This window comes from Pseudophryne corroboree, unplaced genomic scaffold (assembly GCF_028390025.1).
Source record: "Pseudophryne corroboree isolate aPseCor3 unplaced genomic scaffold, aPseCor3.hap2 scaffold_771, whole genome shotgun sequence".
Taxonomy (NCBI): domain Eukaryota; kingdom Metazoa; phylum Chordata; class Amphibia; order Anura; family Myobatrachidae; genus Pseudophryne; species Pseudophryne corroboree.
This window is the reverse complement of record NW_026970350.1, coordinates 220,347-242,668: the sequence shown is the minus strand read 5'-3', so window position 1 is coordinate 242,668 and position 22,322 is coordinate 220,347. Positions and strand designations below refer to the sequence as shown.

At 48.6% G+C, this 22,322-nt stretch overlaps 1 protein-coding gene across 1 annotated transcript in view; it reads right to left on the bottom strand.

The window, feature by feature from the left end:
• Positions 1-22,322, bottom strand: part of LOC135040831 (zinc finger protein 84-like) — a gene marked incomplete at its 3' end in the record, with an annotated part of 80,640 nt that overhangs the window by 57,776 nt on the left and 542 nt on the right. The gene's annotated exons all lie outside the window — the stretch shown is intronic.

Genomic DNA, 22,322 nt, shown 5'->3' with positions numbered 1-22,322 from the left:
CAGGTGGGATTACTAGAGGTGACACGGACACAGGTGGGATTACTAGAGGTGACACGGACGCTCATGGGGGATTACTAGAGGTGACATGGAGGCTCATGTGGGATTACTAGAGGTGACATGGACGCTCATGTGGGATTACTGGAGGCGACATGGACGCTCATGTGGGATTACTAGAGGTGACGTGGACGCTCATGTGGGAATTACTAGAGGTGAACAGGATGCTCATGTGGGATTACTAGAGGTGACATGGACGCTCATGGGGAATTACTAGAGGTGACATGGACGCTCATGTGGGATTACTACAGGTGACATGGATGCTCATGTGGGATTACTAGAGGTGACATGGATGCTCATGTGGGATTACTAGTGGTGACATGGGCTTTGCTTTTATGTTTATTAAAAAACAAAAAAGATAGGATGCTTAGACTTGAGCTTGATCAACACTGAACGCTCATGTGGGATTACTAGAGGTGACGTGGACGCTCATGTGGGATTACTAGAGGTGACATGGACGCTCATGTGGGATTACTAGAGGTGAACAGGACGCTCATGTGGGATTACCAGAGGTGACAGGGACGCTCATGTGGGATTACTATAGGTGACACGGACGCTCATGTGGGATTACTAGAGGTGACACGGACGCTCATGTGGGATTACTAGAGGTGACAGGGACGCTCATGTGGGATTACTAGAGGTGACACGGACGCTCATGTGGGATTGCTAGAGGTGACATGGACGCTCATGTGGGATTACTAGAGGTGACGTGGATGCTCATGTGGGATTACTAGCGGTGACATGGACGCTCATGTGGGATTACTAGAGGTGAACAGGACGCTCATGTGGGATTACTAGAGGTGACATGGACGCTCATGTGGGATTACTAGAGGTGACACGGACGCTCATGTGGGATTACTAGAGGTGACATGGATGCTCATGTGGGATTACTAGAGGTGACATGGATGCTCATGTGGGATTACTAGAGGTGACATGGATGCTCATGTGGGATTACTAGAGGTGACATGGATGCTCATGTGGGATTACTAGAGGTGACATGGGCTTTGCTTTTATGTTTATTAAAAAACAAAAAAAGCTAGGATGCTTAGACTGGAGCTTGATCAACACTGAACGATCATGTGGGATTACTATAGGTGACGTGGACGCTCATGTGTGATTACTAGAGGTGACATGGACGCTCATGTGGGATTACTAGAGGTGAACAGGACGCTCATGTGGGATTACTAGAGGTGAACAGGACGCTCATGTGGGATTACTAGAGGTGACATGGACGCTCATGTGGGATTACTAGAGGTGACATGGACGCTCATGTGGGATTACTAGAGGTGACACGGACGCTCATGTGGGATTACTAGAGGTGACATGGATGCTCATGTGGGATTACTAGAGGTGACATGGATGCTCATGTGGGATTACTAGAGGTGACATGGGCTTTGCTTTTATGTTTATTAAAAAAACAAAAAAAGCTAGGATGCTTAGACTGGAGCTTGATCAACACTGAACGCTCATGTGGGATTACTAGAGGTGACGTGGACGCTCATGTGGGATTACTAGAGGTGACATGGACGCTCATGTGGGATTACTAGAGGTGACATGGACGCTCATGTGGGATTACTAGAGGTGAACAGGACGCTCATGTGGGATTACTAGAGGTGACATGGACGCTCATGTGGGATTACTAGAGGTGACATGGACGCTCATGTGGGATTACTAGAGGTGACATGGATGCTCATGTGGGATTACTAGAGGTGACATGGACGCTCATGTGGGATTACTAGAGGTGACACGGACGCTCATGGGGAATTACTAGAGGTGACATGGACGCTCATGTGGGATTACTAGAGGTGACATGGATGCTCATGTGGGATTACTAGAGGTGACATGGATGCTCATGTGGGATTAGTAGAGGTGACATGGATGCTCATGTGGGATTAGTAGAGGTGACATGGATGCTCATGTGGGATTACTAGAGGTGACATGGGTTTTGCTTTTATGTTTATTAAAAAACAAAAAAAGCTAGGATGCTTAGACTTGAGCTTGATCAACACTGAACGCTCATGTGGGATTACTAGAGGTGACATGGACGCTCATGTGGGATTACTAGAGGTGAACAGGACGCTCATGTGGGATTACTAGAGGTGAACAGGACGCTCATGTGGGATTACTAGAGGTGACATGGACGCTCATGTGGGATTACTAGAGGTGACATGGACGCTCATGTGGGATTACTAGAGGTGACATGGACGCTCATGTGGGATTACTAGAGGTGACATGGACGCTCATGTGGGATTACTAGAGGTGACATGGGTTTTGCAATAATGAAGCATTAAAACACCAAAGAAGAGAAAATGCTGTCCTGTTTGCTCACTAATAAATAATATATAGCCTTTTATTAAGTACAGTAAAGTATATAAACTAAATAGTTGAAATATTAAACAGAAAGTGTATAAAGAGGTGAACAGTGATCGCGCTGAGCCCCAAAAAAAAGTGGGTCCCAGGGACCCCTCACTTTTAAAAATTGGGGTCCTACCGGTTCTGTTCTGGGTCCCATCGGAATTAAGGTTTTTATTAATATTAATCTTATTTGGACACTACAGAAGTGTTGCAAGGTGGGGGCATGGGGTGACAGTGCTGCTGGGCTGTGTAGCATGCAGGACCCTCTGCCCCAGAGCTTTAACTAGATATTTTGGTGCCCTTTGGCAGAAAGTGAATTGGAGCTCCACCTCCCAGAACCGAAACCGCAGGCGGTGCGCACCGCAAAAATTTAGGTGCATGGCTTCATTGGCACATAATAGTGCCAATTCACATTACACCACACTGTAGTGCCGCATATACACATTGCACCAGGTAGAACCTACTATATACACTGCGCCAGGTAGAGCACGTTATAAACACTGCACCAGGTAGAGCACGTTATACACACTGCGCCAGGGTAGAGCACGTTATACACACTGCGCCAGGGTAGAGCACGTTATACACACTGCGCCAGGGTAGAGCACGTTATACACACTGCGCCAGGGTAGAGCACGTTATACACACTGCGCCAGGTAGAGCACATTATACACACTGCTTCAGGTAGAGCACGCCGTTATACACACTGCGCCAGGTAGAGCACGCCGTTATACACACTGCGCCAGGTAGAGCACGCCGTTATACACACTGCGCCAGGTAGAGCACGCCGTTATACACACTGCGCCAGGTACAGCATGCCGTTATACACACTGCACCAGGTACAGCACGCCGTTATACACACTGCGCCAGGTACAGCACGCCGTTATACACACTGCGCCAGGTACAGCACGCCGTTATACACACTGCGCCAGGTAGAGCACGCAGTTATACACACTGCGCCAGGTACAGCACGCCGTTATACACACTGCGCCAGGTACAGCACGCCGTTATACACACTGCGCCAGGTAGAGCACGTTATAAACACTGCGCCAGGGTAGAGCACGTTATACACACTGCGCCAGGGTAGAGCACGTTATACACACTGCGCCAGGGTAGAGCACGTTATACACACTGCGCCAGGTACAGCACGTTATACACACTGCGCCAGGTAGAGCACATTATACACACTGCGCCAGGTAGAGCACGTTATACACACTGCGCCAGGTAGAGCACGCCGTTATACACACTGCGCCAGGTAGAGCACGCCGTTATACACACTGCGCCAGGTAGAGCACGCCGTTATACACACTGCGCCAGGTAGAGCACGCCGTTATACACACTGCGCCAGGTAGAGCACGCCGTTATACACACTGCGCCAGGTACAGCACGCCGTTATACACACTGCGCCAGGTACAGCACGCCGTTATACACACTGCGCCAGGTACAGCACGCCGTTATACACACTGCGCCAGGTAGAGCACGCAGTTATACACACTGCGCCAGCTAGAGCACGCCGTTATACACACTGCGCCAGGTACAGCACGCCGTTATACACACTGCGCCAGGTACAGCACGCCGTTATACACACTGCGCCAGGTAGAGAATGCCGTTATACACACTGCGCCAGGTACAGCACGCCGTTATACACACTGCGCCAGGTAGAGAATGCCGTTATACACACTGCGCCAGGTACAGCACGCCGTTATACACACTGCGCCAGGTACAGCACGCCGTTATACACACTGCGCCAGGTACAGCACGCCGTTATACACACTGCGCCAGGTACAGCACGCCGTTATACACACTGCGCCAGGTACAGCACGCCGTTATACACACTGCGCAAGGTAGAGAATGCCGTTATACACACTGCGCCAGGTAGAGAATGCCGTTATACACACTGCGCCAGGTACAGCACGCCGTTATACACACTGCGCCAGGTACAGCACGCCGTTATACACACTGCGCCAGCTAGAGCACGCCGTTATACACACTGCGCCAGGTACAGCACGCCGTTATACACACTGCGCCAGGTACAGCACGCCGTTATACACACTGCGCCAGGTACAGCACGCCGTTATACACACTGCGCCAGGTACAGCACGCCGTTATACACACTGCGCCAGGTACAGCACGCCGTTATACACACTGCGCCAGGTACAGCACGCCGTTATACACACTGCGCCAGGTACAGCACGCCGTTATACACACTGCGCCAGGTACAGCACGCCGTTATACACACTGTGCCAGGTACAGCACGCCGTTATACACACTGCGCCAGGTACAGCACGCCGTTATACACACTGCGCCAGGTACAGCACGCCGTTATACACACTGTGCCAGGTACAGCACGCCGTTATACACACTGCGCCAGGTAGAGAATGCCGTTATACACACTGCGCCAGGTACAGCACGCCGTTATACACACTGCGCCAGGTACAGCACGCCGTTATACACACTGCGCCAGGTACAGCACGCCGTTATACACACTGCGCCAGGTACAGCACGCCGTTATACACACTGCGCCAGGTACAGCACGCCGTTATACACACTGCGCCAGGTACAGCACGCCGTTATACACACTGCGCCAGCTAGAGCACGCCGTTATACACACTGCGCCAGGTACAGCACGCCGTTATACACACTGCGCCAGGTACAGCACGCCGTTATACACACTGCGCCAGGTACAGCACGCCGTTATACACACTGCGCCAGGTACAGCACGCCGTTATACACACTGCGCCAGGTAGAGCACGTACCTTCCGCACCACCAGGGCCATGTGCTGTCACTGCTGTTTCCGTCGGGTAAAAGAAGTGAGAAGAAGTTTGAGGGGGGCACCTCTGGAACTGGCTCCCGTGTCACAGGCCCGCTAGCTGGGTGTCCGTAGGGATGCTGGGGACACCTGATTGTAATGGTGCAGCCCGCTCTTCTCACGGCAGAAGTATGGTGGCAGAGCACGGCAGGGGCTGGAGGCGAGGTTCCTGGCCGGACCTCACCGCTGCTCTCCCTCACACAGTTCGTGGGAGAGCACACTGGAGGCAGCCGAGAGGGAGGAAGATATCGGGTTGGAATGGAGCTGCAGGTCTTGGCGAGTCACCGCCCGCCCGCAGCCCGTACAGCAGCCGCAGAGCCGTCTTTTCTCACTGCCCGGCCCCCGTGTGAAGCCACTGCACGTGACCAGGAGGGGGAGGGGGCAGCGCCAGACTGCCATTGGTAAGGCTCCACGTCCGCTGTGTACGGGCAAGAAGTGCCGTCGATGCAGTGGAGCGCGTCCCTGGGGACCCTCACATTTTTGAAAAGTGAGTCCCCGCCTTCAGATCCGGGTAAAATACGCGCTATAGCGCGTATTTGCGAACACTGGTGAATACAGTAGTAAAAAAACATTGGGTTTTAATTTGGTGTTAATTGATACAATGCTGGTAATCTGGGGGGGGGGGGCTGCAGCCTTAAATGCATTGGTCAGTACGTGAACTAAAACTCCACTGTTTATTATTGTTAGTTAATATAGTGAGTGCAGAGCCCCTGTGATTTTATTTAAACAATGTGGTCACATACTGTGTTGCACCCCAAATCCAGGAACGGTGAGTGCTGTGGATTAGTATATTATATCTATCTCACTGGGGCTCTGCACTCACTATAATAACTAACAATAATAAACAGGGGAGATTTAGTTCACCTACTGACCAATGCATTTAAGCCTGCAGCCCCCGACAAGGGACCCCACTATACTGCAGGCCTGCTCTATTGCTCAAAATAATTACCATAAAAACAGCTATCACATTAGTGTTACACTTTATGTATGCTGCTACCTGGTCTAAAGCTCACAGCAACTTACCTTATATAGGTGAGACCGTTACCTACACACCTAATGTAAAGCACCCAGGAGAACAGCGGACACAATCTATAATTAACTTAAATCAGAGTGCATGAGAGAAGGTGACCACAAAAAGATTAATGAAAAACTAATCTAATAAATAAAAAGTATATATATCTATATCTACATATATACATACACACACACACACACAAATAGGAATATATATATATACACACATACATCCACAGACACACATATATATGATATAGAAAGAATAAATACACCTTTTAGTGAGAAGTCATGACAGCAAATGCTAGGGCAACGTTTCGGTATACGCAGATACCGTTGTCAAGCCCAATGCTGTAAAACAAACCATGAAATAAACATAACAATGAAAAGTAGCTTACCTAAATACTCTAAAGTCTCCCGCCGCTGTAGGAGGCCGGGATCCGGCAGCCAGCCTCGTGGTGTCCGTCCACTGGGGTCGCCTGCCGATGACGTCAAGCCGCCAGCGCCGGCGGTATCCCGGAAGCGCATTCTGCGATGCCAGGCAACCAAGCGCCGATGACTACGATGCCTCCCCGGCCCCCCACAGCAGCCTAAGAAACAGGGACGAAAGCACATAATAACAATGATGCTATGGATCAAGCATACATATTATCACTATTAGAATAGAGAAAAGAAAAGAAAATCCAGAACACAATGGTTATACGATATGGTAATAAAATGGTAATGACGTGAAAATAGAAAAAGAATGTTATTAAAACATTACATTACTCATAGTGCTAGATAATTAACACAAACTAAGGAAGTCACAGAAAGGTATTCCAATTACACCGTTCATTTAAACCCGCTGGAGACACTGTATTAAGACGGTGTATCCATTTAATTTCACATCTAAGGAGTTTTCCACCTCGATCCCCTCCACGTAAAGAGGCTGGGACATGATCTATAAGCATATGTCTGAGGGAAGAAAGAGGGTGGCCCATTTGTTGGAAATGTCGTGCCACAGGTTGATCAGAGTTCCCACTAGTAATGGCTTTCCCAATCGACGACCGGTGTAACGCCATGCGTTCTCGAGCTGTACGAATTGTTTTGCCCACGTAATATAATTTACACGGACAAATAATAATATAGATCACATGGGTGGAAAGACACGAAAGTGTATGTTTGATGGAAATAGTCCTTGAAGAATGAGGGTGTTTAAATGAAGATCTTGTTATCATATAGGAGCACGTGGTACATCTGGGACATTTGTAGCAACCGGGAGATTTAGACAAGAAGTGAGGTGTAGAGATGGATTTAGCAAATCCAGTAATGTCCGTATGGACCACCATGTCTTTAAGATTCTTGCCTCTAGTGTTGCAGGCCATTGGCCTTTTCGATGAAAAACAAGGTAAAGTTTTATCGAAAGCTACAATGGGCCAGAGAGCACGGCTTGCTCGTTGTACTACTTGACTTGTTGCTGTATACTCCAACTTCCAAGGAATCACCGATTTCTGATCTTTATCTCTTGCAGTGAGCAGTTGTTGCCGATCTAAGGCTAACACCTCCATTTTTTGTTTTTTCAATTCGGTTAAATTATAACCCCTAGCAACAAATTTGTCAATTACAGTATCAATACTGCTTGCTGCTATCGTTGAATTGCTAGCAATTCTGGCAACCCGTATCATCTGGGATTTAGGCAGTCCTTTTTTAAGAGGTTTCGGATGGAAACTGGAGGATAGTAACAGTGTGTTCCGGTCAGTCGGTTTGGAGAACACTTCAGTCTTCAATTTGCTCTCCTCAATGGATACTTTGACATCCAAATAGTGGATAGAAGTTTGACTGTGGACTGACGTAATCCTGATGGTCGAAGATCTTGAATTGATGGCCTCAATGAGGCCCAAAAGGGACTCCTCATCACCAAGCCATAGGAGAAACAGGTCGTCAATATAACGCATATATGATTTAATATTCCCGGAGGTGCTAGGACTTGAAAAGAACATCGACTCTTCTTCGAAGAACATGTAAATATTTGCGTAGCTAGGCGCGACATTACTCCCCATAGCACAGCCTAACAGTTGTCTGTAGAATGTGCCGTTGTAGATAAAATAGTTACGGGTAAGGGTGAGTTCTAATAGTTGCATGAATACTTCGATGTGTAAGTCGGTGATGCCTTGATTAATGTAAAACAGGCATTCCCAACCACGGTCCTCAAGGCACACTAACAGTGCAGGTTTTAGTGATATCCAGGCTTCAGCACAGGTGACTTAATTAGTAGCTCAGTTATTTTGATTTAACCATCTGTGCTGCAGCCTGGATATCACTAAAACCTGCACTGTTAGTGTGCCTTGAGGACCGTGGTTGGGAATGCCTGATGTAAAAAGTTCTTACTGCTGCTAACCCCTGAGTATGTGGAATAGACGTATATAGGCTATTAATGTCCATAGTGCATAAAATAGCCCCAGCTAGAACGTCTCCAATGTTGATTAAACGGTTAAAAAAACTGGTTGTATCTTTAATCAATCTATGATGTTGTATCACATGAGGTTGCAGAATATGATCAAGAAACATTCCTATGGGTTGATACAGAGAATTTTTCGCAGAGATAATGGGCCGTCCCGGGGGGTGTATCGGGTCCTTGGGGATCTTGGGGACAGTGTATAAAATCGGACTTACCGGAAACGGTTGTTGAAGGGCTGCCAACTCCTTAGATGTGAAATTAAATGGATACACCGTCTTAATACAGTGTCTCCAGCAGGTTTAAATGAACGGTGTAATTGGAATACCTTTCTGTGACTTCCTTAGTTTGTGTTAATTATCTAGCACTATGAGTAATGTAATGTTTTAATAACATTCTTTTTCTATTTTCTCGTCATTACCATTTTATTACCATATCGTATAACCATTGTGTTCTGGATTTTCTTTTCTTTTCTCTATTCTAATAGTGATAATATGTATGCTTGATCCATAGCATCATTGTTATTATGTGCTTTCGTCCCTGTTTCTTAGGCTGCTGTGGGGGGCCGGGGAGGCATCGTAGTCATCGGCGCTTGGTTGCCTGGCAACGCAGAATGCGCTTCCGGGATACCGCCGGCGCTGGCGGCTTGACGTCATCGGCAGGCGACCCCAGTGGACGGACACCACGAGGCTGGCTGCCGGATCCCGGCCTCCTACAGCGGCGGGAGACTTTAGAGTATTTAGGTAAGCTACTTTTCATTGTTATGTTTATTTCATGGTTTGTTTTACAGCATTGGGCTTGACAACGGTATCTGCGTATACCGAAACGTTGCCCTAGCATTTGCTGTCATGACTTCTCACTAAAAGGTGTATTTATTCTTTGGAGTGCCGCAGTCTCTCTTTTTTCAATTGTATATCATTACTGAAGGCACCCTATTATTAACAAGTATGTGAGCACGAGTGCGGGTTCGTTTTTCTGGACTGTATATATATATATTTGAGGTCCACAGGATCCACAGTCCTTGCATTGGGGTGTAGGTGGTAGGAGTCGACTGGGCACTACACAGTTAAGTTTTTAGCTCCCATGATGCACTGGTCCTCCTCATACACCCCGCCTCCAGCCTAGGGAAGCCAGTTTTGTTAACAAGCCAAAAGGCAGGAGCAGGATTTCAGGAGAAAAGGAAGACCTGAACATACAAGACATACTGTCCTGCAGAGTAGAGAAAATCAAAAAGGGGGGAAAAAATAGGATTTTAATTACCTAGCGGTAAATCCTTTTCTCGTAGTCCGTAGAGGATACTGGGGTCCACATTAGTACCATGGGGTATAGACGGGTCCACTAGGAGCCATGGGCACTTTAAGAAAATAATAGTGTATGCTGGCTCCTCACTATGTCCTCCCTACTAGACTCAGTCTAGAAACTGTGCCCGAGGAGACGGACATACTTCAAGAGAAGGATTTAACTGAACAGTGGTGAGATTCGAACCAGCACACACAACCAAGAGGAAAGCCATGCTAACCACACTTGAACAGGAACAGCAACAGCTGATCCAACAATAATACTTAACCAAGTAACAGTGCAGAAAAAAACGAAGCACCAGGCGGGCACCCAGTATCCTCTACAGACTACGTGAAAAGGATTTACCGGTAGGTAATTAAAAATAAGATTTTACTTACCGATAAATCTATTTCTCATAGTCCGTAGTGGATGCTGGGACTCCGTAAGGACCATGGGGAATAGCGGCTCCGCAGGAGACAGGGCACAAAATAAAAGCTTGAGTATCAGGTGGTGTGCACTGGCTCCTCCCCCTATGACCCTCCTCCAAGCCAGTTAGGATACTGTGCCCGGACGAGCGTACATAATAAGGAAGGATATTGAATCCCGGGTAAGACTCATACCAGCCACACCAATCACACCGTACAACTCGTGATCTGAACCCAGTTAACAGTATGATAAATGTAAAGGAGCCTCTGAAAAGATGGCTCAACAATAATAACCCAAATTTTTTTGTAACAATAACTATATACAAGTATTGCAGACAATCCGCACTAGGGATGGGCGCCCAGCATCCACTACGGACTATGAGAAATAGATTTATCGGTAAGTAAAATCTTATTTTCTCTAACGTCCTAAGTGGATGCTGGGACTCCGTAAGGACCATGGGGATTATACCAAAGCTCCCAAACGGGCGGGAGAGTGCGGATGACTCTGCAGCACCGAATGAGAGAACTCCAGGTCCTCCTCAGCCAGGGTATCAAATTTGTAGAATTTAGCAAACGTGTTTGCCCCTGACCAAGTAGCTGCTCGGCAAAGTTGTAAAGCCGAGACCCCTCGGGCAGCCGCCCAAGATGAGCCCACTTTCCTTGTGGAATGGGCTTTTACTGATTTTGGCTGTGGCAATCCTGCCACGGAATGTGCAAGCTGAATTGTACTACAAATCCAACGAGCAATCGTCTGCTTGGAAGCAGGAGCACCCAGCTTGTTGGGTGCATACAGGATAAACAGCGAGTCAGATTTTCTGACTCCAGCCGTCCTGGAAACCTATATTTTCAAGGCCCTGACAACGTCAAGCAACTTAGAGTCCTCTAAGTCCCTAGTAGCCGCAGGTACCACAATAGGTTGGTTCATGTGAAATGCAGAAACCACCTTAGGTAAAAATTGAGGACGAGTCCTCAATTCCGCCCTGTCAGAATGAAAAATTAAGTAAGGGCTTTTACATGATAAAGCCGCCAATTCTGACACACGCCTGGCTGAAGCCAAGGCTAACAGCATCGACACCTTCCACGTGAGATATTTTAAGTCCACAGTGGAAAGTGGTTCAAACCAATGTGATTTTAGAAAACTCAACACAACATTGAGATCCCAAGGTGCCACTGGAGGCACAAAAGGAGGCTGTATGTGCAGCACCCCTTTCACAAATGTCTGAACTTCAGGTACTGAAGCCAGTTCTTTCTGGAAGAAAATTGACAAGGCCGAAATTTGAACCTTAATGGAACCTAATTTTAGGCCCATAGACAGTCCTGTTTGCAGGAAATGTAGGAAACGACCCAGTTGAAATTTCTCTGTAGGGGCCTTCTTGGCCTCACACCACGCAACATATTTTCGCCAAATACGGTGATAATGTTTTGCGGTTACTTCCTTCCTGGCTTTGACCAGGGTAGGAATGACTTCTTCTGGAATGCCCTTTTCCTTTAGGATCCGGCGTTCAACCGCCATGCCGTCAAACGCAGCCGCGGTAAGTCTTGGAACAGACAAGGCCCCTGCAGTAGAGGTAGAGGCCACGGTTCGTCCGTGAGCATCTCTTGAAGTTCCGGGTACCAAGTCCTTCTTGGCCAATCCGGAACCACGAGTATAGTTCTTACTCCTCTCCTTCTTATGATTCTCAATACTTTTGGTATGAGAGGCAGAGGAGGGAACACATACACTGACTGGTACACCCACGGCGTTACCAGAGCGTCCACTGCTATTGCCTGAGGGTCCCTTGACCTGGCGCAATATTTGTCCAGTTTTTTGTTTAGACGTGACGCCATCATGTCCACCTTTGGTTTTTCCCAACGGTTTACAATCAGGTGGAAGACTTCCGGGTGAAGTCCCCACTCTCCCGGGTGAAGGTCGTGTCTGCTGAGGAAGTCTGCTTCCCAGTTGTCCACTCCCGGAATGAACACTGCTGACAGTGCTATCACATGATTTTCCGCCCAGCGAAGAATCCTTGCAGCTTCTGCCATTGCCCTCCTGCTTCTCGTGCCGCCCTGTCTGTTTACGTGGGCGACTGACGTGATGTTGTCCGATTGGATCAACACCGCCTGACCCTGAAGCAGAGGCTTTGCTTGACTTAAGGCATTGTAAATGGCCCTTAGTTCCAGAATGTTTATATGAAGAGACGTTTCCATGCTTGACCACAAGCCCTGGAAATTCCTGCCCTGTGTGACTGCTCCCCAGCCTCTCAGGCTGGCATCCGTGGTTACCAGGATCCAATCCTGAATGCCAAATCTGCGGCCCTCTAGTAGATGAGCACTCTGCAGCCACCACAGGAGAGACACCCTTGTCCTTGTCGACAGGGTTATCCGCTGATGCATCTGAAGATGCGACCCGGACCATTTGTCTAGTAGATCCCATTGAAACATTCTTGCATGGAATCTTCCAAATGGAATCGCTTCGTAAGAAGCCACCATTTTCCCCAGGACCCTCGTGCACTGATGTACTGAGACCAGTCCTGGTTTTAGGAGGTTCCTGACTAGCTCGGATAACTCCCTGGCCTTCTCCTCCGGGAGAAACACCTTCTTCTGGACTGTGTCCAGAATCATTCCTAGGAACAGTAGACGTGTCGTTGGAATCAGCTGCGATTTTGGAATATTTAGAATCCACCCGTGCTGACGTAGTACTACCTGAGATAGTGCCACTCCGACTTCTAACTGTTCCCTGGTTCTTGCCCTTATCAGGAGATCGTCCAAGTAAGGGATAATTAAGATGCCTTTTCTTCGTAGAAGAATCATCATTTCGGCCATTACCTTGGTAAAGACCCGAGGCGCCGTGGACAATCCAAACGGCAGCGTCTGAAACTGATAATGACAGTTTTGTACTACAAACCTGAGGTACCCTTGGTGAGAAGGGTATATTGGGACGTGGAGATAAGCATCCTTGATGTCCAGAGACACCATATAGTCCCCTTCTTCCAGGTTCGCTATCACTGCTCTGAGTGACTCCATCTTGAATTTGAACCTTTTTATGTAAGTGTTCAAAGATTTTAGATTTAAGATTGGTCTCACCGAGCCGTCCGGCTTCGGTACCACAAACAGCGTGGAATAATACCCCTTTCCCTGTTGTAAGAGGGGTACCTTGATTATCACCTGCTGGGAATACAGCTTGTGAATGGCTTCCAGAACTGCCTCCCTGTCGGAGGGAGACTTTGGTAAAGCAGACTTCAGGAACCGATGAGGAGGAAACGCCTCGAATTCCAGTTTGTACCCCTGTGATACTACCTGTAGAATCCAGGGATCCACTTGCGAGTGAGCCCACTGCGCGTTGAAATTCTTGAGACGGGCCCCCACCATGTCTGAGTCTGCTTGTAAAGCCCCAGCGGCATGCTGAAGACTTGGCAGAAGCAGGGGAGGGCTTCTGCTCCTGGGAAGCGGCTGCATGGTGCAGTCTTTTTCCTCTTCCTCTGCCCTTGGGCAGAAAGAGTGGCCTTTTGCTCACTTGTACTTATGGGAACGAAAGGACTGAGTTTGAAAAGACTGTGTCTTTTTCTGCTGATGTGAAGTAACCTGGGGTAAAAAGGTGGATTTTCCAGCCGTTGCCGTGGCCACCAGGTCCGATAGACCAGCCCCAAATAACTCCTCCCCCTTATACGGCAATACTTCCATGTGCCGTTTGGAATCTGCATCCCCTGACCACTGTCGCGTCCATAATGCTCTTCTGGCAGAGATGGACATTGCGCTTACTCTTGATGCCAGGGTACAAATATCCCTCTGCGCATCACGCATATATAGCAATGCATCCTTTAAATGCTCTATAGTTAACAAAATATTGTCCCTATCCAGGGTATCAATATTCTCCGTCAGGGAATCCGTCCAGGCGACTCCAGCACTGCACATCCAGGCTGATGCGATTGCTGGTCGCAGTATAACACCAGTATGTGTGTATATACTTTTTAGGATATTTTCCAGCCTCCTATCAGCTGGTTCTTTGAGGGTGGCCGTATCAGGGGACGGCAACGCTACTTGTTTAGATAAACGTGTGAGCGCCTTATCTACCCTAGGGGGTGTTTCCCACCGTGCCCTAACCTCTGGCGGGAAAGGGTATAGTGCTAATAATTTATTAGAAATTAGCTGTTTTTTATCGGGGGACACCCACGCTTTATCACACACCTCATTTATTTCATCTGACTCTGGAAAAACTATTGGCAGTTTTTTCACACCCCACATAATACCCGTCTTTGTTGTACTTGTAGTGTCAGAAAGGTTCAATGCCTCTTTCATTGCCGTGATCATGTAACGTGTGGCCCTACTGGACATTACGTTTGTCTCGTCACCGTCGACACTAGACTCAGTATCTGTGTCAGGGTCTGTGTCAACCCACTGAGGTAACGGCCGTTTTAAGGCCCCTAACGGTGTCTGAGACGCCTGAACAGGCACTAATTGATTTGCCGGCTTTCTCATGTCGTCAACAGTTTTTTGCAAATTGCTGACATTATCACTTAATTGCTTAAACACAATCATCCAGTCAGGTGTCGACTCCCTAGGGGGTGACATCACTAACACAGGCAACTGCTCCGCCTCCACCTCATTTTCCTCCTCATACATGTCGACACACGCGTACCGACACACAGCACACACACCGGGAATGCTCTGATAGAGGACAGGACCCCACTTAGCCCTTTGGAGAGACAGAGGGAGAGTCTGCCAGCACACACCCAGCGCTATATGTATATATAGGGATAACCTTATATAAGTGTTAAACCCTTATAGCTGCTGTTTTATTTGTTATCTGCTGCCAAAATGCCCCCCCTTCTCTTTTTTACCCTGATTCAGACGACAGGACTGCAGGGGAGAGTCAGGGAGCCGTCCTTCCAGCGGAGCTGTGAGGGAAAATGGCGCCAGTGTGCTGAGGAGATAGGCTCCGCCCCTTCACGACGTCCTTATCTCCCGCTTTTTATGTGTAAAATGGCAGGGGATAAAATACATCCATATAGCCCAGGAGCTATATGTGATGTATTCCTTTAGCCACCTAAGGTATTTTTCTATTATATTGCGTCTCAGGGCGCTCCCCCCCAGCGCCCTGCACCCTCAGTGACCGGAGTGTGAAGTGTGCTGAGAGCAATGGCGCACAGCTGCGGTGCTGTGCGCTACCTTAGTCTGAAGACAGGAACGTCTTCTGCCGCCGATTTCACCGGACCTCTTCGTCTCTTCTGGCTCTGTAAGGGGGACGGCGGCGCTGCTCCGGTGACCCATCCAGGCTGTACCTGTGATCGTCCCTCTGGAGCTAATGTCCAGTAGCCTAAGAAGCCCAATCCACCCTGCACGCAGGTGAGTTCGCTTCTTCTCCCCTTAGTCCCACGATGCAGTGAGCCTGTTGCCAGCAGGTCTCACTGAAAATAAAAAAACCTAAATAAACTTTTATTCTAAGCAGCTCAGGAGAGCCACCTAGATTGCACCCTTCTCGGCCGGGCACAAAAATCTAACTGGCTTGGAGGAGGGTCATAGGGGGAGGAGCCAGTGCACACCACCTGATACTCAAGCTTTTATTTTGTGCCCTGTCTCCTGCGGAGCCGCTATTCCCCATGGTCCTTACGGAGTCCCAGCATCCACTTAGGACGTTAGAGAAATCCTATTTTCTCTTACATCCTAGAGGATACTGGGGTCCATTTAGTACCATGGGGATGCACCAAAGCTCCCAAAACGGGTGGGAGAGTGCTGAGGTTCCTGCAGAACTGATTGCCCAAACTCGTCAAAGCTGTAAAGCCGAGACACCCGGGCAGCTGCCCAGGAAGAAACCACCAACCGAGTAGAGTGGGCCTGAACCGATTTCGGAAACCGGCAAGCCTGCCGTAGAATAAGCATGCTGGATAGTAAGCCTGATCCAGCGAGCAATAGACTGTTTTGAAGCAGGACACCCAATTTTATTGGGATCATAGAAAACAAACAGCGAGTCAGATTTTCTGTGACAAGCCGTCCGCTTCACATACATTTTCAAAGCCCTCACAACATCTAAGGACTTTGAAGAAGCAGAGGTGTCGGTAATCACCGTAACCACAATAGGTTGGTTGATGTGAAACGCAGGCAACGCCTTAGGAAGGAACTGCTGACGAGTTTTGAGTTCAGCACGATCCTCATGAAAAATCAAGTAGGGGCTCTTGTGAGACAATGCCCCCAGTTCCGACACGCGCCTGGCCGAAGCCAGGGCCAACAGTGTAACTGTCTGCCATATAAGAAACTTTATGTCCACTGCCTGTAAATGCTCAAACCAATCCGATTGGAGGAACTGCAACACCACGTTGAGATCCCAAGGTGCTATAGGAGGCACAAAGGGCGGTTGGATGTGCAGAACACCATTCAAAAAAGTCTGAACTTTAGGAAGAGACGCCAATTGCTTCTGGAAGAAAATGGACAAGGCCTAAATCTGGACCTTCAAGGAGCCCAAACGGAGACCCACATCCACTCCTGCCTGCAGAAAAAGGAGAAACCGTCCCAGCTTCAATTCCATCGCAGGAATTTTCCTGTTCTCACACCAAGAGACTTATTTCTTCCAAATACGGTGGTAATGTTTAGATGCTACCCCCTTTCTGGCTTGAATCAAGGTTGGAATAACCTTATCCAGAATCCCTCCCTGGGCTAGAATTTGACGCTCAACCTCCATGCCGTCAAACTTAGCCGCGGTAAGTCTTGATAGACAAACGGCCTGTTGCAGAAGATCCTCTCGAAGAGGAAGAGGCCACAGGTCCTCTAGGAGCAGTAGATCCACGTACCAGGCCCGTCTTGGCCAATCCGGAGCAATGAGAATTGCTTGAACCTTTTCCCTTTTTATTCTTTTGAGAATCCTTGGGATTAACGTAAGTGGTGGAAACACGTAGACCATCTGGTAGACCTACGGAGTCAACAGAGCGTCCGCCGCCACTGCTTGCGGGTCTCTCGACCTGGAACAATATTGCTTGAGCTTCTTGTTGAGAAGAGAGGCCATCATGTCGATTTGGGGAAGTCCCCACCGACGTGCCAGGGACTCGAACACCTGCGGATGAAGGCTCCACTCACCTGGAAGAAGGTCGTGTCTGCTGAGGAAGTCCACTTCCCAGTTGTCCACTCCTAGAATGAAGATTGCCAACAACGCCACCGCATGTCTTTCTGCCCACAGGAGAATCCTCTTTACCTCAGACATTGCAGCTCTGCTTTTCATTCCGCCATGTCGGTTTATGTATGCTACTGCCGTCACGTTGTCCGACTGAACGTGTATGGCCTGATCTTGAAGAAGATGGGATGCCTGTAGAAGGGTGTTGTATACGGCCCTGAGTTCCAGAATGTTGATCAGAAGAATAGATTCTTGACTTGACCATTTTCCTTGGAACTGTTCCCCTTGGGTGACTGCTCCCCAACCCCTGAGGCTTGCGTCTGTGGGAAGCAGAATCCAATTTTGAATCCCGAACCTTCGGCCTTCGGTTTAGGTGAGAAGTCTGAAGCCACCACACAAGAGAAATCCTGGCTCTTGGCGACAGACGTATCCTCTGGTGCATGTGGAGATGCAATCCGGACCATTTGTCACACAGATCCAGCTGGAAGGGCCTTGCGTGACACCTTCCATATTGCAGAGCTTCGTAAGAGGCCACCATCTTTCCCAAGAGGCAAATGCACAGGTGCACCGAAATCCGGGTCGGCCTTAGAAAGGCCCGTACCATCGACTGGATCACCAATGCCTTTTCCATTGGAAGGAATACCCTCCGCGCCTCAGTATCCAGTATCATTCCAAGGAATGGAAGCCTCCGTGTTGGTTCCAGGTGAGATTTTGGCAGGTTCAGAATCCACCGGTGATCCTGGAGTAACGTAGTTGAGAGGGCAATGCTGTTTAACAACTTCTCCCTGGATGGTGCTTTGATCAGCAGGTCATCCAGGTATGGTATTATGTTCACTCCCCGCAAGCGGAGGAGCAACATCAACTCTGCCATCACCTTGGTGAACACCCGAGTCCAAATGGCAGGGCCTGGAACTGGTAGTGGCAGTCCTGTAACGCAAACCTGAGATAAGCCTGATGAGGCAGCCAAATCGGGACATGAAGGTACGCATCCTTGATGTCCAGAGAACCAGGAATTCCCCATCCTCCAGACCTGGGATCACCGCTCTCAGAGACTCCATCTTGAATTTGAACACCTTTAAATATGGGTTCAGAGACTTTTGGTTTAAAATGGGTCATACTGAACTGTCCAGTTTTGGCACTACAAACAGTTTGGAATCATAACCCTAGTTTGTAGGTGAGGTGCAACTGGAACAATGACCTGAGTCTGTACCAGTTTTTGAATTGCTGCCTGTAAGGTCAAACTTGCTTCTGGAGAAGCTGGTAAGCCGGATTTGAAGACTCTGGGAGGTGGGAGTTCTTGAAATTCCAGTCTGTATCCCTGTGTGATAAGATCCTTCACCCAGGGATCTAGGCATGACGTTGCCTAGATGTGACTGAAATAACGTAAGCTGGCTCCCACCTGCCTGTCTTCCAGGCAGTGTGGTCCACCGTCATGCTGAAGGCTTTGAGGAAGCAGAACCAGAGGTCTGTTCTTGAGAACCTGCAGCTGCGGCTATTCTGGGTTTACCTTTATCTCCACTGAAAGCTGTAGAAGAACCCTTGGACTTGTTTTTAAATTTAGCTGTCCGAAAGGACTGAAAAGTCGGAGCAGAGTAGGTTTTGCTAGCAGGGGTCGCTGCAGAAGGAAGGTATGTAGACTTACCCGCAGTGGCATTAGATATCCAAGTTTCTAGTTCATCTCCAAACAGAGCTTCGCCCGTGAATGGTAGGCTCTCCACGCCTTTTCTGGAATCCGCATCCGCAGTCCACAAGCCCCTGCGTGCTGACACTACCATGGCAGTGGTGCATGCGTTGAGTAAACCAATTTCTTTTATGGCCTCCACCATAAAGTTAGCAGCATCTTGGATGTGCTGTAGGAGTTAATGTCATCCCTGGTTAGTGAATCTAAATCTTCAATTAGATTATCAGACCATCTTGCAATTGCCCTAGTGATCCATGCACAAGCAATAGTGGTTCTCTGGGCTACCCCAGCCGACGAGTATATAGATTTGAGAGTGGTCTCACTCTTACGGTCAGCCGCGTCCTTTAAGGACGCCGCCCAGGGAACCGGTAAGACTATCTTTCGAGACAACCTGGGCACAGAAGCGTCCACTATCGGCGGGTTTTCCCATTTTTTTCTATCCTCCAAAGTAAAGGGGAAGGAAGAAATTAAAATTTTTGGGATCTGACATTTTTGGTCAGGGTTCACCCAAGCTTCTTCAAAGAGGACATTTAACTCCTTTGAAGCCGGAAAAGTAGCTGAGGATTTCTTTTTTGCATTAAAGTAAGATTCCTCAATTACTTCCTCTGCCCTGACAGGAATATGTAAGACAGTTCTAACCGCCTCTATGAGGGCCTGGATACCATGTGACAGGACAACATCCCCCCACTGGCATCCATATCATCCGGATCCGGATCAGGGTCACCCTGCATAAGTTGGGCCAGAGTACGCTTTTGTGGGCAAATGGCGAGGGATTGAGACACAGGTATGGGAGCTGAATCTTTGTTGATCAGGTCATCCATAGACTGCCTTAAGAATTGTGTCTCCCTTTCATTATGAGATAGCTTAGTGCAAATATTAGAAATCATCCCTTTAATGGAAGCCAACCACAGGGGTTCAGCCCCACTAGCTGGAGAGGGAGCACAATCGTGGGTGCAGGGTAGTGAGTCCTCAGGGGATGAGAGACATTCTGCAGTACAAGAGACACAGTCCATGGACATGATTGTGAAAGGGACACACACACACACACACACACACACACACACACACACACACCAGGTGAAACACAGTATATGTAGGCAGGGTCCTCAGTAATCAGAACCAGACACATAGCGCCCCTTTAGCAAAGTTAAACTGAGCTGGGTCACAATAACAAGCACTTCAGTAGAGCTTTATAAATTTACACCCCCCCCCCTTTCACTAAGACCCCCTGGTACCGCTGAGGAGACCTGGAGTCCTTGTGGAGGAGCAGCGCTTCCCTGTGAATGCTCCCTGTATGAGCTGCAGAGGGAAAATGGTGCTGGAGAGCTGTAGGATCCGCTCTGGGTGAAGCCCCGCCCCCTGTAATGGCGACAGCTTCCCGCATTTTTTATACTGGCCTAAGGAACTAAATGTCTAACCAAGTGATTAAAATCCCTGTTAGCACAGTGTGGCCAGTGTGGATATTATAGGAGTCTCAGTGCGCCCCTCTCAGTGGGACCCGCTGCAGCGTGCGTCCTTCTGAGCCTCCCTGGAGCGTAGCCTGCATTAAGAGCTGCGCTCCTACCCTTGTGCCGCCATTCCTACCGGCGACCCACTAACCGGGACGCCCGCGCTGTACTCACCACTCTTCTGTCTTCAGGCTCTGTTAGGGGGTGGCGGTGTGCTGCGGGATGGTACGCTGTGCCGTGGTGTGGCTTGCGAATGGCTCCCTCAGGAGCTCAGTGTCCTGTCAGCTGAGAAACGGGACCATTAACTCTCTAGGAATTTGGGCCGTTCTCCCCCCTAAGTGCCACGAAGAAGTCAGTCTGCTGCCTAAACAGACCTGACTGAAAATAAACATTAAATAAAAAAAATGGAAATCTCTTCAGGAGCTCTCCAAAGCGTGACCTGCTCCTCCAGGCACATTTTCTAAACTGAGTCCGGTAGGATGGGCATAGAGGGAGGAGCCAGCCCACACTATTAAACTCTTAAAATGCCCATGGCTCCTAGTGGACCCATCTATACCCCCATGGTACTAATGTGGATCCCAGCATCCTCTAGGACGTAAGAGAAAAGTATTTCCCCAAGACAGGATGTGTCTTGGTGGGCCTTAAAGAAAAAGAGTTCACCATGATAAGTCTAACATAACTCTTATTTTCTTCATCAGGATCCATAGTGATCCACAGTCCTTACATAGGGGATGTCCTAAAGCAGTTTCCCCTAAGGGTGGGGACACTCCTGAGTAGACAGGAGAATCCAACGTCCTAAGGAAGCTTCCTGAGAGGTAAAGGTATCAAAAGGCATAAAAACCTCAGGAACGTGTTAATAGAAGACAACGTAGCTGCCTTGCAGAGTTGATCAGCAGTAGCACCTCAGAAAGCCACCCATGAGGGACCTGCTGAACGTATCGAATGAGCAGAGACCGGAACAGGAAGATCAGCTCGAATGTAAGCCTCTGCAATAGTCATGCAAAGCCACCTGGACAGCGTTTGTTTACTAGCTGGCCAGCCTTGCTTATAGAATCCATACAGGACAGATAGAGAATCCGTTTTCCTGATCACTCTGGTACTTTCCACATAAATCCTTAGTGCACGAACCGCATCCAATAAGGCCTCACCAATAACAGGACTAAAAGGCTGGAACCAATATCTCTGTATTTAGATGAAACTTGGACACCATCTTAGGAAGGTGTCCCACCTTGGTCCGGAGAACTGCCCTATCTTGATGGAAGGTCAGAAACGAAGGAGGACAGGAAAGCACTCCTAAATCAGACCCCCTTCTCGTAGAGGCAATAGCTAGGAGATATAACACCTTTACAGCCAGCCACTTAAGGTCCACTGACTCTAAAGGCTCAAATGGGGAAGTCTTAAGAGCTTGCAGGACTAGGGATATATCCCAGGAGCCACTGGATGTACAAAGGGAGGCTGGATATGGAGTATTCCTTGAAAAAAGGCACGCCCATCTTGTAGTGGAGCGATCTGTCATTGAAACCACACTGATCGTGCAGAAACGTGTACTTTCAGGAATGCTAGGCAAAGACCAAGGTCTAACCCTGCTTGTAGAAAGGCCAGTACCCTGGAGACCCTAAAAAGGTAGGAGGGTCATAGCGCCTAGGCGCACACCACTGAAAATCAGCGTGCCAAATCTGGTAATAGATGTGGGTTGAAGACACAGATTTTCTATATCACTGCATCCGAGAACCCATTCGCTCTAAAAA